The sequence below is a fragment of the Canis lupus genome, chromosome 25 (genome assembly GCF_003254725.2).
Source record: "Canis lupus dingo isolate Sandy chromosome 25, ASM325472v2, whole genome shotgun sequence".
NCBI lineage: Eukaryota > Metazoa > Chordata > Mammalia > Carnivora > Canidae > Canis > Canis lupus.
Window position 1 is genome coordinate 35,582,222 of NC_064267.1, and position 14,901 is coordinate 35,597,122.

A 14,901-nucleotide genomic window follows, 5' to 3' on the forward strand; every position below is an offset into this window, starting at 1 on the left:
TAAGGTCCTTCTCAATGCTGAGCCAGCTCTGGAGGGGGAGAGACACAGACAGAGGTCCACATCCAGGGGCTTTTCCTGCCAGGTGTCTGAGCAAGGCGGGCCCGGCCCCATCTGCCCACCTGACCACTTAGAATTTCTAAGTCCAGATGTGTTTTCTAAAAGCCCAGCTATGCTACTTCATCGTTACACTCCTATCTTAAAACAAGCGAGGGAATGGAAAGAGCTTTGAAATCTTCACCAAGATGAGGTTTATAAAACCAGGGTCGTGCAGAGCAGCATCAGTTAATCAGAATGCAATTTGCCACATTTTACTTCTGGAGTGAAGTGCTTTCTTGTGCTCTACCTTCCATAGCAGAGAAAGGGAAGTGAGCATTTTAGGAGGATTTTAATAGCATTACTCAAAACCGAAATGCAATGCGGATATTTAAAAATATGTATGTATAAGATTTAACTAGTGTCTACATAGCTCTCACCATGTGCCAGACACTATTCCGAAACTGCATGAGTATCAGCTCCTGCCATTCCCACGGGGATGCAGCGCCGTTGGCTCTCTTTCCCCATTCTACAGACTGGAGCATAGACAAGTTACGATCCTGCCCCAGATCGTGCAGAGGGAGGGTGGCTGCCCTCAGACGCAAGCCCAGGTGTGCCGCCTGGTCTGGGCTCAAGCTGCTGTGCCAGGCTGCTGCCCGAGCTGAGCTCCCGCCTCAGTGCCCTGCACTGTGCTGGCCTGATGAAGACTTCCCTGGGGGGCTCCAGTGGATCGGCTTCATTGCTGTGTTTTAGGGCGCAAGGTGAGGGAGCTCTGTCAACGCAGTTCATTAAATCCAATACAGTGTGGACTCAAGACAGGAGAGAAGCGCAAGGAAGATGCTGCTGTGGACGTGGCTCACCCCAGGGTCTTCCTGATGGGGAGCGTTCCACCTCTGGGTGTGCTGGGAGGGGTGTGGACCTTGTGGGGAAACAGCTTTGGCTGGAAGATGGCCTCTTGAGGATGGAGCCTCACCATCTAGGAACCTGCTCATTAGGCTCTGAACCTGCTCATTAGACTCTTGCCTTGGGGACACCATGGTGTGGAGGAAAAAGGATACACTGGGGGTCAGGCGGACCTGAGTTTGATTTACAAATCTGTCACTGACCAGCTGAATGATCATGTCCAGGGTGAGCTTTAGATTTCTCATCGGTAAAATGGGGCAGGCTGTTCCTGCCTCTTAGCAACACTTGTTGAGATGAAATGGCCAAGGGCCTGGCACACAGTGGGCAGCTGCTCAGCCATGCCCCTCCCTTCACCAGGGGTGTGCTACCCTGGACCTGCACAGATTCTCGGCACCTGTCTGGCCCACCAGGGCTCTTCCTCTTAGTAGCCAGATTCCTTGTGGCAAACACAGGAAAATGGTAGTCATTAGGCCCCTGGACTGCACTCTTTGAACCACTGTCAAGTGGGGTTGAGAGGGCAGGAGCTAGTGGGGAGAGAAAAAAAGGGAAACTTGTTATTTGTAAGAAAAATTGACTTGATTTATGAGTTACTGGGGACAGTGGCTATAGAACAGCCAAATGTCATGCTCTCTGGAGTCCTTTTGATTGGCCACCCCCTCTCCATGCATGATGGCAGAGGATGTGCCGCTGCAGTGACATCTCAGCTACAAGGGCACTAGGACAAATACATCTCAGGTCATCAGCCCCAAACAGAGACCAGGAAGCAGTTGATCGGCTGTGGGGCCTGCGGACGATGTCAGCACCCATAGGCGACAGGCTGGCGTGGAGTCCTGGTGGGCGCAAGGCAAGAGCAGAGCGATTTAGCGACCATGGGTTCTTGGGAACAACCTGTGGGGATGGAGCCCCAGGCTCCTCTTTTGAGATGAATTCTGAATTACCTTCATGCTTTCTGAGCGGAACTGGCTCACCTCTGTGATTTTCCTATAGAAACAAGGCTGGCAATGAGGCATGAGTCTGGGAATGTTCAAGCTCACAGGCTCTCTTCAAGAAATATAGGGTACACTTGGGTGTCAGGGGACCTGCACTCTGAGTCTGGCTGGCCATCCACCGGTTAAGTCCCTGAACTTCTCTGAGCCTCAGAAAGATTGCTCTAGATCAGAGATCAGCAAACTGTTTTTCTGTAAAGGGCCAAATAATAAGTATCATGGCCTTTGTGGGTCATGCCATCTTGGTTGCCAACTACCAACTTGGCCTTTGTAGCTGAAAGCAGTCCTAGGCAATATGTAAATCACGGGCCTGACTGTGTTCCAATGAAACTGTATTTACAAAAGCAGACACAGGCTGAACTTGGCCTAGGGGTCGTAGTTTGCCCCTCCTCCCCTTGCTCTAAATAATCTCTGAGACCAAGCTCTCAATCGCCTGCAGGCTGACCACTGAGCTTTAGTGGTTGAGGGTGTTGATGAGTGATGGGGCTGGAATCATCCCGGGGTCAGAGAAAGAGAGCCAGCAGTCCACCACGGTGACAGGGGAGGTGAAGTTGGTGGTAGAGGGCACCAGAAGGAAGGGCCCCGGGGCTGGACAGGAGAGAGGAGAGGAAGCAGGTACCCTGGGGGCTGTGCTCACAGAGCTATGATCTGGAGCATGGGGGCTGCAGCTCGTGCTCTGCACAGGAGCTTTGAGTGAGGCGTGCAGATGGATGGGGCTGGAATTCAACCGCACTCAGCTCACACATCCCTAGGCCCTCCTGGGGCTGTGGAGGGGGCACCGCTTGCTGGTTTGCACGAGGGCTCCTGCACATACTGCAGCAGGGCCTGCGGCCTTGAGCAAGCAGCGAGGCTGCCGTTCCAGGGCTGGGAGGGGAGAAGGGTCACACACACACATCGAGAAGGTGGGTGTGGCAGCGGGGCCCCTGAGAGCCCCTGCGTGGCTGTTGGCAAGTCACTTAACCTGGTCGGGCTCCCCTTTCCTCATCTACAAAGGGAAGGGTCAGAGGCACTGCTCTCCGAGGTTCCTTTCCACAAATGGGATTCTGTGATTTTACTGACTGCCAGCTATTTCTGAACTCACCAGCCCGGCACAGAATGACTTGGAAGGAGACGGAATTCATCTCTCTTTCAATAAACACCGCCACCCGCTTGGTTGCTCCAATTTTTCACCAAGTGTCTTGTGCAGAGCTTTGGACTGCTGCCGTGGGGCTCATTCTGGGTCTGGCGGATGGTGGCGCCCCTCGTGCTCTGCTCCATTTCTTCTTTCAAGGCAGCGGTTCTCAGAGAGTCAACACCTGCCAGGGCCACATGGAGCGATGCCTGCCGTGTCCTGGCCTCCCCACTCAAGTGCCCATCTCGACCTGGATGCTGCTCAGCACTCCGAGGTCACGGAGCTGTCTCCACTTGGACCATCCGGGCCCACAGTGACTAATTGTCATCCAGTAGGTCTGCAGGCGGCGTTGGCCCAGCCGCCACGGCCGGCATGATTTGGGGGTGCCCAAACTCTTGCAGCCAGAAGAGAGGCGTCTGGAGGAACCCCCTTCGTGATCTTTCCTGGGTGCACAGTGGATGCCCCTTCTCTCCTCTCTGCCCACCCACATGTAGGAGGTTGACAATTTAAAAGAAAGGCTATAGCTCTCACTCACCACTTCATTTAAAAACCAGAGTCTAGCCTGGTGGGCCAAACAAATCCTTGTGGGATGACACCTCTGGCCCAGTCCATCCTTCACTTTTATCCTCTGTGGAAGATGAAAGGCCTTTTTTTCAGGGGCCTCCATAACCTGAAATCACTCTTAATTCTCATTGTGTTAGAAAGCTGGGTGGGTGTGAGGCCACAGGACGTGAAGGACTCTAAAGGCCTGCATCCCCCAAGTTTGTTTATAATACTTCGACCTGGAAGCTGCTGAAAGAACCTTTTCTTCCAATCAAAGAGGCAACTTAATTGGCTACTGGAAATGGTCCAGAGGGGCCATTATCCTGGTGATGGGGTGACCACTTGGCAGCCCCTCGAACCTGCCCAAGCCCGTGCATCTCAGTGTCTGGGGCCTGGGCACAACACTGGAGAGGACAGGTCTAGAAAGACCCCCCCACCCAATCGGAGGAGTGCTTGTGGGAGCAGCCACAAGTGCTGGGTCTCTGTCATGGTGGGACACAGCTGAGCTTGTGCTGTGGCCCTCATTCCTCCGTGGGCGTTAGCTGGCAGGGCTTCCTCCACAACCCCTGGCACCTGCTCCTGAGTCTGCTGGGCAAAGGACCCCATGCATCTGGGGAACAATTCAGCCTCGTCCTGGGCATCTCCATGTGGACTCAGCGATCCACAGCTCCGACATGAAATCCCATGGTGTCAGGACAGTGGGGGTGCTGGGGAGACAGGTTCTACCTCCTTCTGAACTGGGCTATGGAGTTAAGAGCTGAAGATGGGGGAATTCCTGGGATCCCTCCAACTTCCACCCTGGGGACTGCTATCCCAGAAGCCCTTTTCCCTTTTCTCTTCACTCCACCCTCTGTTGGGCAAGGGCTGTGGCCTTGGATGCTTCCTGTTGTCCAAGCCCTTCCAGAGTCTACACCTTAGATAGGCAAATGTGGCAAATGTTTGAGTATGGGTGGAGCTCAACAGATTAGCTAACTCTGAGGTGCTGTGTCCAGGAATTCTCTTCCTTTAAGTCTGTCTTTCCTCCTTCTCCTTTCCATCATCTTCTGCTGGGCTGGTTTTCTCTGGTGTCATCTCCTCACCCCAGAGTATCTGTTCAGCCTCTGTCGGCCCTGGAGAAGTAAGGGCTTTCCTCCTTGGAGTCCTCTGCTTCATGTCAGGTTGCTCTTTCTCTCAGCAGCTGGGTCCACCTGGGTGGCATCCGGGGATGTGTCCCCTCAAAGTCCTTGAACTAGCTTCTCTGCTTCCATCTCGATTATACCATCTGAGGGCTCCCACCATCCAGTCCCACCCCTTGGCAGCGTCCTCTCCGTGAGCTGCGGACTTGAGAGAAGAAACCATGGGTTCCCCTCAGCATGGCAGGCAGCCTCCCTCCACCCACGTGGATCACTCTAGGAACTCCATCTCCTGCTCTAGTAGCCTCTTCAGATTTTCCTGTGCATTTTCTTGCATCCTTCCATCAGTTGGGGCCATACTCTTTTCATTTGAATGAATTGGGAGGTCAAGGGAGACTCATCTAAATAAATAAAAAAAAAATCTAAACTTTAGAATCTTGCGTAACAAGTTATATGATCTCTTTGTAGTAGGCCAAGGCCCTTGTAATGGCCTGTGAGACCCACATGATCCGCGGCTGCCTTCCCACCTCCTTCCCCTGCTCACTCTGCTCCAGCCACAATGCCCTCCTTGCTGTTCTTTGAACATGTGGCCAGATGGCTCCCAGCTCAGGGTCTCTGCAGTGGCTGTTCCATGTGTCTCGAGTGTTCTTCTCCTAATCATGATAGCTACCTTCTCTGCTGCCCACTTCGGGTCCCTGCTTAAATGTTGTCCAGTTAATGAGTCCTTTCCTGTCCCCCTCCTTCAGGACTTCTCATTCCCTAACACTTTACTTCTCCAAAGCCCATGTCACCTCCTGACGGACTATACTACACATCTATCTTCACGTGTGTTTGGGGTGTGCGTGTGCAGATGTGTGTGTGTGTTGGATATTTATGACCCATCTCCTTCCACTATAATGTAAACTCCAAGAGGGCAGGATCTCCATCTGTTGTTTCTCCATGGCCGTATCCCAGCACCTGGAACAGTGTGCCTGGCAGAGAGGGACCTCAGCAAATGTTTGTTGATTGACTGATATAAAGTAGATGAGGAGTTTCGGTGGGTCTCAGGAGAACGTGCGGGTGGCACGCTGAGAGAAACAGGGTGTGGGAGGAACAGAGGAACAGAGAGAATCTTGAATTAGCATATCAAAGATTTTATTTATTTATTCATGAGAGACACAGAGAGAGAGAGGCAGAGACACAGGCAGAGGGAGAAGCAGGCTCCACGCAGGGAGCCTGACATGGGACTCGATCCTGGGTCTCCAGGATCATGCCCTGAAGGTGGCGCTAAACCGCTGAGCCACCCGGGCTGCCTTATTGTTGAAACAAGTCAGAGCCGGTGCTCTCTCCCAGGCCACACAGTGCGTCCCTAACAGCAGGGCCAAGCCTAGACCTCAGGACTGTTAGTCAGATCCTCCTCCTTCCACCGTGAACAATGTTTTCTTCTATCAGGGGGTTGTATCCATCCCCTGTGATCTCACTTAAAAGAATTAATTTGCTTAGCGAGCTTTTCAAGTGAGTAAGACAAAGGGACCTTTCAGTGGAGCCGGCGAAGCACCATGATTCACACCTGGTCAGATTTGATGAGGGTGTCTAAAGAAAACCCTTGGCCAAAGACGGAGACTTGAACATCTGATTGAAACATATTGAGCGGAGTTCCTGTGCAGGAAGCATATTTGATCACCAAGCTGGCGCTCATCTGGATTTTTCCACCCCGTCCCTCCAAATCACTTTGTGTCCCGGTTTACCCGGCCTCACCCTCCTCGTTAAAACATTGGGAGGTGGGATCCCTGGGTGGCGCAGCGGTTTGGCGCCTGCCTTTGGCCCAGGGCGCGATCCTGGAGACCCGGGATCGAGTCCCATGTCGGGCTCCCTGCATGGAGCCTGCTTCTCCCTCTGCCTGTGTCTCTGCCTCTCTCTCTCTCTCTGTGACTATCATAAGTAAATAAATAAAAATTAAAAAAAACAAAACAAAAAAAAAAAACATTGGGAGGTTAGTGAGGAAAAATCTACCCAGGGTATGAGCCTCAGCTGGGAAGGGTTAAAGACGGACCCTGGCTCGAGAGGCAGAGGAAGGGGCAGGGGCTTATTCACTCTGTGGAGCCACTGATAGTAAAAGGGGAAAATTAAGTCTTGCTTGTTCAGGTATGTGATTGAGAAAGGCCGTCAGCAGAGGGACGAGGAGCTTGTTAGAAATCACCAGGCCATTACAGCCGATCAACAGCTGCCTCTTGAATCGGGGAGGACATAGATACAATCTCAGGAAGGCGATAAAATTGAAAGGTTCCAGCGCGCCCTGGCAAACAAACAGAACCTCATACAAAGTCGATTTGGGTGAGCAGCCCCCCCCCATCATAATTATCGCACCAGCCATGGGTGATGGGGCCTGAGGGCCCTCGGACACGGGGCCAGCGGCAGGGGTCGGAGGCCAAGATCCCTGGCCTCCCGTCGGGGTCACGAAGCTGCTGACTTTTTAAGACAAAGGAGAAGTCAGGGACCAGGAATGGCAACCTCTCAGTCTTAAGTTTTTGAAAGTTCCTGACAATCTACTTAAAAAAATGCTTCGTGTGCATGACAGCGGGCTCTCCTCTGGGAAGGGCTGGAGCTTTGCATCTGAGCGGCGGCTGCATGACCGTGACCGTGACTGTGACCAGGGCTGCCTTTCTCTTTCCTGTGCTCTTGTTCTGCTGTGAGGGGGCTGGGGGTGTGGGCACCAGTGGGAAGATAGATAGATATATATATAGACATTTCTTCTTGCAAAACAATGAGGGTGGGTGGGATCATTCACTCTGATGATGCTCTGAACCAAAGTTCCTTTGTGGGACGCTGACTGACAAATCAAAGGGCAATGGGCCAAAACATGGTGGGACCATAGAGACCCGTTTCGTTGGTCCAGCCCTGCAGCCACCCAGCTGCTTGTGGCCTCACATAACCGGGGGGCCCAGGGTTGAGCCTGGCAGCAGGCTGGGCCGGGGGAGCCCACGCCGCAGGAGGGGTCCTGCTGCCTGTCCACCTGCCTTCCCGTCTCAAATCCCAGCGAGAGCCTGTCAGTTCAGGGCATTTCCTTCCATGGCCCCGGTGATGGCACTCTTCATGTGATAATTTGCAAGTAGTGAAGAGTTTTGCTAAACCTTTCATTTGGCTTTTAAAAATGTCATTAAGTATTTGCACACGATCTCAGAAATCAAAAGAAGGATGGAAGGGGAGAAAAGCATCCACAGAGAAGGCTGCGGAGGGATTTCCCCTCTTACTTTAATTGGCTTCCCTGTGCATGGTGGAGATCGCCTTGTAATGGAAGATGGATAGGATTTTGACCCTGCATGCCTTTGGATGGAGCCTAGGATGTATTTTCTCTTTCAGGAATTGCGTGCACGGCCCTTGGGGCTGTACTGAAGTGGCAGTGTCCTTGGGATGGAGAACAGGCAAAGGGCAGAGGGGTTCTAACAAGTTCCTCATTACTGAGAAGTAGTCATTGGTGAGGGCTTTTTTTTTTTTTCTTTTTTTGATTTCTTTACTTATTTGAGAGAGAGAAGGAGAGAGCATGAGTGGGAGGGGCAGAGGGAGAGGGAGAGAGAATCTCAAGCAGACTCTGTGCTGAGCACAGAGTCAGACACGGGGCTTGATCTCACAACCATGAGATCATGACCTGAGCCAAGACCAAGTATAAGATGTTCCACTGATGAGCCACCCAGGTGCCCCAGATGGAGGCTTTGGACTGGCTGCTCCACCAGGGCCTGGCAGAAAAGGTGTGAGGAGAGATGGTATCTGTCTGGGAGTCAGAAAAGCAAGGCTGCGGTCCTTGGCCTGGTCCAGGTGACTTCCTTATGTCTGCCTCAGTTTCCTCTTCCTTCAGTGAGTGGTTTGGAGCAGGTGCTCAGGCAATCTAGAATGAGTGGAATGGGTGAGAGCCGTGGGTGGCCCAGTGGAGAATGTGGACGGTCTCAGTGTAGGCTGGTTCAATTTCCAGCTCCTTCAACGGCAAGCTGCTGCTAAGTGACCTTGGGAAGCCACTGAACCTTTGTAAGTCTCAATTTGTCACCCGTAAAGGGGGTTGAGGGACACTTATTCTGAAGAGTTGGGAGTACTAAATGAGCAGTGTGAATGTGGTGCAGGGCCTGGCACATGGTAGGCTCTTAACAAAATAAGGTTCCCTTCTCGTGTCCTTATTTCCTCGTTGTCCACATCTACGTTTTTCTCACTCACTGGCTGTACCAGTGTTGAGAATTGGAAAGTCAGATAAGGCAGTGGGGTGCAGTGGGGGACATCCTGGCATTCTACTCTCCGCTCTCTTGGGGGATTGCTGTAAGTCACAGCCACTTGATGAAGGTTTGCTTTGTCTGTAAGCCCATTCTGGAAGACACCGCCCGTTATAGGCAATGACCCTGAAATACATGATCTCAGATTTTAGTACAGGAAAAATGAAGTCCTCCTTGATGTTAGACTACTATAGAACAGATCATATTTCCCCCTTTGGCCTTGGCTGTCAGAAAACTCAATTAAATTTTGTGCTTAGGAGCTATAATACTTGAAATACTTGTGTTACCTAACCTCTCTCACACATCCTTCAAGGAAATCTTCTCTGACTCCCCAAGTCTGGGAAATAGGCCCCACTCCATTGCTTCTGGTATTCATGCTTGCCTCAGACAGGACACTGTCAGGCTGACCTTCTTGCTCCCTTTCTCTCAACACACACACACACACACACGTACACGCACACACATGCACGTACAGCACACTCAACACATCCATGCACACACGTGCATGCCCACACACATACATGTTGGTGTACATGCACACACATAGGCTCCCCCCTACCCCCAGCTGTAAGTTCTTTGAGGCTGGAGTATGTCTTTCAGCTCAATACCTCAGCACAGAACACCTGGCATCTGGAATCTATGAAATACTCAATTAACGCTCATCGACTAAAGGTGAATGGCTGAACAAGTGGTTTATATAAAATATTTTAGTTCAGGTGTCAGATATAATGATCTTTTCTATTCAATGGGGCTTGATCTTTTACATTTTGATCTTTTACAATTATTGTATACCTTTTATTATAAACACAACTCTAAGGCTTTTGGAATTATGTGGGGTTAGGGATGTGAACAAGGGAACAAATAACTAAGTTTCTCAGCCACAACACCTCCTGTGCCAACTCCAGCCAGCAAGCCCCTTGTGCAACAGACCACAGACTTTGGAATAGAGCAGGACATGCATTTTCTTGGCTCTGTCACTTAACTGCTGTGTGTCCTCGGGCAAGTGGCTCTGCCTCTCTGACCTTCTGTCTTATTTATGAAAATGGAGGTAAAGAAGTTTCCTTCATAGGGAAGTGGGAGACTAAATAGACCCCATAAGTGAAATGTGTCTCTTTGTTCCCTAACAAGTGCTCAGCAAATGTTTATGATGAGTGAAAGAGTCCAGCGCAGTGGTGTGATGTGCCTTACATGTCCTGCCATCCTAACTTCACCTGAAGCTCCCAAAGGCCAGGTACTTTGCTTGATGCTCCTTTTGTGTAATCTTGACTGCCTGGCTGGACACACTGGCTCTGCAAGTCCCCGAATAAGCTTCTGAACAGCATTAGAGACACTGTCCAGACAACTATTGGTCTGGTTCATGGACTTGTAACACGTGTACCTGGAAGGGGCCCTTAAGGTCAGGATCTGCCTCTCATTTTATGTGGGAAATGGGGGCCCAGACAGGCACCATGGTGGCTCCAGGCCACACAGCTGGGTGGGCGGCCAGGCCCAGACCCTGGGCTCCTGACATCAGGCAAGAACACCTTCCCTCCCCTCTGTTGTGCCCTGGCTGGGACGGACTGAACCTGGCCTGGGACAGTGGCTCTCCAGGGCACTGTCCTGAAGCCACAGTAATTACCCATGGTGTAGGCTTGGAGCTTTATGTTTCCAAAGAACTATTTCACAGCCATGATCTCATTTCATCCTCGCAGGGACTATGTGAAGCAGGCCGGCAGGCAGTTTTCATCTGGATTCTCTGTGAGAAGCTTAAGGCCCTGAGAGGTCAAGTGATGGGGTGACAATCCCTCAGCCAGCTCGTGGCCCAGCTGGAATAGAAAGAGCAGCTGGGACCCTGGTTCAGAGCTCTTTGCCCTGTGCCTGGTAGGAGTGTCTCCAGGGGCTACTGTGTAGCCGTTGGCACGGTCTCTGAAGTTCACTCTGAAGAAGGTCGGAGACTAGATCCCAACCAGTCCAGCCTACAGAAGCTGAGAGGGCCTGGCCTCTTGGGAAGGCCACCTCTGCCCGTGGCCTACACAGGATGATGGCGTCAGGGGAGGACAGGGGGCTTAGCTTTGAAGGCCTTGATTTGTCTCTGAGGTGGATTCAAAGTCCAATGCTCTGACTGGCAGTGTTGCCAAAGACAGTATTAATGTGGTAAGGGTCGGGGGGAAGGCTGCATGTGGAGTAAAGGCCCTGCAGTTTGCCTCTGAAGCTGTATCATGTAGACACAGATGCCTCTGTTCAGACCGGCCACCCAAGACACACTGCACGGATTGGCATTTAGTAACTTTCCAAATTCGAATTGCAGTTTAAAATTAAATCCACATTTAAGGGCTTTTAAAGCATAGCCTATTTATTCAGTGGCTCTTTATGAAGCCCTCACCAATTTATAATCTATGCGGTAACTCACTCCACATTGCTGAGAGCTGGGTGTTAACCCTTACCTAGAAGAATCTTCTCTCTCCCCAGACAGAGCCAGTCTCAGTAACCGGAGCCTGTAAGATGATGGAGGGCCAGGGATTGCTGGTCACTCATGAGGCAGATGGGCACTTGCTAGGGGGAGGTGATCTGTTTGCACCCTCCTCCTCGGCTTGATGACCTGCTTCTTCTCCTGGTCGACTGGAAATCCCTGCAGGCCTGGAGCCTGAGATGCAGAAAAATTTATTCATTCAACATCATTATCTAGAGCCTACTAGATGCTGACCATGGAGGAGCCCAAGGAGGACATGCCTTAAAAAGTCCCTGTGGGCCAGCCAGCAGGGTGGGCTTCCCTTCCGCATGCATGGGTACTGGTGCCATCAACTTTCCCTAGCTCCTTCTCCACGCCTTCCCGGGGAATGCAGAAAGACGTAGCAGCCCCCCAGGGAGATCCCCAGGCCTCAGCATAGCTTCTTTTGGTGGGCAGGCTGTTCTCTGAAGCTTTTCAATTAAGTCTGTCCTAGGGAAGAAAATCCTTCCTGATACTTGGGCTAATGCAAGCAACTTTCTCTGCAATATCCTTCTGGAGAACGACTTGGGCCTTAGGGGGTGTTTCTTCCACTTCTGTTGGGGACCATTTGTGCTAATAATTTGCAGTCTCAGTTACATAACCGGGCCTTTGTCAGCGGTTTTCCGACGGGACCTTATGTGAAGTTGGGGTTTGCTGTTCAGCAAGCATTTCTAAGGAATGTTCCAGAAAGCCCATGGTGCTGTGATTGTGTCCTGCTGGGCTTCTTGTGCCCCCTGGGGCTCCAGCTCAGGTTTCTGAACTTTTGTGGTGCCCCCTGTCAGCAGCAGAGGCAGCTGCTCCTGAGCACACTCCATTCCCCAACCCCTCCAAGTGCATCTCACTGGCTGGTCCCACCACACCTAATTCAGGGGGAGCAGGGCAGGTATTGCAAGGGATAGAGTGTGGCAGAAGGACCTCTCCTGCAGGAAATGTGAGTCCAAGCCAGCCCCACACCTTCTTGTTAAATGTAAAGCTCAAACTTCAGACCTCATTAAGTAAGATCTCATTAATGGCAACGATAGTAACTAACATTAATTGAATGCCTTTTAGGCATTTCACATGTGTTATCTTATTTAATCCTATTCATGTTCCTATGAGGAGTCAGTTTCATTTTCTCTATTTTATGATCATGGAAACTGAGGCTAACAGAGGTTTAATACCCTGTCTAAGGTCACTTAGTTTGTGGTAAGTGATGGTGGCAGATGGCTGGGATTTGAACCTTCTGCTTATTGCTTTGCTAGCCTGTCCACTGGTGCACACACATACTGGATGTGTCTATAAATCCAGTTCTGAAATACAAGCGAAGTCCTTGCCCTGGAGAAGCTCAGAGTCTAATGGGGGAGGCCTTCCTTGAAGCACGCCATGTGGGCACAGCCCAGGGGAAAGTGCTCAGGAGAAGGCAGGCAGAGCACACAGCACCGGAGGGCTCCTCAAGGGTAGGCTAAACATTAGCAACAGTTGGCACACAGAAAAGACTCTGCCTTTGTGGAAGCGGTGGGGTGCTTGTGCTGAGCCTGGAAGAGTGGGCAAGAGATGCCAGGCAGCCACGGGGAAAAGGAACAGCATGTGCGGATGCCCAGAGGAGCTAGCACTGCTGCTGAGCACCTTGACTTGTTGGGTGTGGCTGGAATATGCCCGGCCCAGGACCAACGACAGGCTCATTTGTCTGGAGGAAGTCTCGTATGGGTGGAGAGAAGGGCCTAACTGGAAAAGTTCATGGATCTCAGCGTCATGCCGAGGCTCATCTCTGCTATCCATCAATGCCTTTCTCTTTCACTTTTAAAACTTAAACCCCATTTTTCATATGGTCGCCTTTGGCATCATGCTGTAGGATCTTACCCCCTGCATTAAGCAGTTGCAAGCTGCTGAACCCAGCTACATGTTCTGGGGTGTCTGGGAATCTCCCTCTCCATGCAAAACCTCCTTCCTAGTCTTAGCACGTGGGAAGCACCTACTAAACTAGTAACTTGCCTTCCTCGGTTCTCCTCATTCCCACCAACCACTACCGTGACACCAAGCAGTCCCAATTCTAAATTGGATTTTCAGGAGATTATGAAATTAGTGTGTCCAACTAAACTTCTTCAATGCCTCTTATGTCCTCTCTGAAAATCTCAAGTGATAGGAGAAAATTAGGAACAGTTGGGATGAACGTTGGCCATAAACACTACCATAGCGGGTGGCGGGTGTGTGGGTGAGATCAATTCAGGCTTCACACTCACCATACTTATCATCTCATCCCACACCAGCCTCCAGACCCTGAAGCTGGAACTCATTCTCTCTTTACCCAGCCCCACCCGTGTTCTTGGATAGGAAGAGTCCATATCATGAAAAGGCCAGTACTCCCTGGGTTGATGGATACATTTAATATGATTCCAACAACATACCAATGGGTTTTGTTTTCCCCCTGGAACTAGACAGAGTATTTTAAAGTTTATATGGAAATTTAAACAAGCAAAAACCTGGGATTATAGAAATAACTTAAAAAAAAAAAAAAAAGAGCAGTGAGTGGAGACTAGCCTTACCAGGCAACTTGCAAACACTATATAGCCTCAGTAATTAGAGTAGTGTGGCAGTTGGTATAGAAAAATAGGCCAAAGGGACAGAATGCTCCCAAGATAGGCCCAGAACATATATAAGAAATTATTAAATGATACAGCATCCCAAATCAATATGCTAAAGATCAATTTTCAATAAAAGATGTGGGGACCGCAAAATAGCCATTTTTGGAAAAGATAAATTTGGTTCTGTGCTTCATGCCATGCACTGGGAAAATCTTCAGGTGGAATGAAGAATTAAATGTTAAATACACACATATAAAAATCCCATAAGGGACCATGGAGATCACCTTTGACGAAGACAGACTTCCTAACTGTGATTCAAAATCTAGATACCCAGGAAAAGATGAGTAAATTTGACTATGTAAAATTTAAAAAGTTTATGCATGCCCAAAACACCATGAGTAGAGTCAAAAGGCAAATGACCAACCGAGAAAAAAGTATTTGCAGCACATATCACAAAGAGCTAATCCTTCTAACATGAAAAGATTTAGAAATCAAGAAGATCCATAACCCAGCAGAACAATGGACAAGGGATATGAACACTGAGTTCACAAAACAGAAATGCAAATGGTCCTTTCCCCTTCTAACAGATGCGCACTCTGTTCATAAAGGGAGGCACGCAAATGAAAATGACGCGGAGAGATACCAGTTCTCACCTCTCAGCTCTGGCAAAAATCCCAAATCTCGACGAGACACAGTGCCGGCTAAATTGTGGGGAAGCACCCATCCTCCACCATCGCTGGCAGCGTGTCGAGAGTAGTGTTTCCCTGGGTGAGACACCAGGGATGTCTCCCCACATCACAAATGCACCCACCCTTCCTCCCAGTCGTCCCACTCGTGGGGGTCTGTCCTACAGATACAGCTGCACAGGTGTGATGTCACATATGGACAAAGCCATTCAGGATGCCAGCGCTGCTGAAAGCAGAACCTGGGAACACTCCCATGTCTGGCAG